The following is a 1,095-nucleotide window of genomic DNA, read 5'->3' on the forward strand; positions in this document are numbered from 1 at the left end:
CCAAAACAAACCATGGCATCAGAAAACGGTTGTCATTGGCAGTAATATCACATATACTGTCGTCATAGATAGTCAATGTGCTAAACATGCCAGATCACCGGCATGGTCCCTTTAAAATGCAATTTGTTCATGATGTTTTGCATTGCACAAACGGCCTGCCGTTTGTGTCAACAGCAATATGGGTGAAAAAGGCAGACATGCATTTGATTCAGTCCTAAATCTTTTTTTTTTTCTCCACAGCCTAATATTTCACTAAGCCCATAGCATTTCATTTACAGATGCACTCTTGATAAGAACAGTAATCCTACTTTGATGGATGGCCCAACCTGAACCGCAGGCCTGTGGTATGTACATACGGCAGACGGCAGTATGATAAAAGCAGCCCATATAGGCAGGTGTGTTTGGTTAAGATGTACTTGTCAAGTAGGGTGACATGCACGTTTGGATTCATTTAAGTGCAGCACTCTTATCTGTACCTCCGTGTCCCGTCCCTCTCATGGAGACAAAGGCAGTCCACCATGTTTATATGGCCTCATACCTCTTTCATGTCAAGTGCCACATCAGCCACTATACCCCACCACCATGCCCCCCCCCCCCCACATCACACATACACACATCAGCCACTATACCCCAACACCATGCCCCCCCCCCCCCCCCCACACACACACACACACATATCAGCCACTATACTGCTCCCCCCCCCCCCCCCCCCCCCCCCCCCCCCACACACACACACACACACACACACACACACACACACACACACACACACACACACTCTCTCTCTCTCTCTCTCTCCAAAATAAATATGTTGTATCATAGCGATTAAAGTTATGCTGGCTGCACAGTGCACACTGTATAGTCAGTGTAGTCACGGTATCTGACAGTATTTCACATGTGAGAAAGAAAGAAAGAAAGAAAGAAAGAAAAGAAAAGAAAAGAAAAGGAAAGAAAGAAAGAAAGAAAGAAAGAAAGAAAGAAAGAAAGAAAGAGACAGACAGACAGACAGACAGAACTCAATCAATCAAATAAGAATATTCGTATTGCTACTATACTGTAAGGGGTGGAGCTTGAACTTTGACGTCACACAAGGAA

The sequence above is a fragment of the Electrona antarctica genome (genome assembly GCF_951216825.1).
Source record: "Electrona antarctica genome assembly, chromosome: 10".
Taxonomy (NCBI): domain Eukaryota; kingdom Metazoa; phylum Chordata; class Actinopteri; order Myctophiformes; family Myctophidae; genus Electrona; species Electrona antarctica.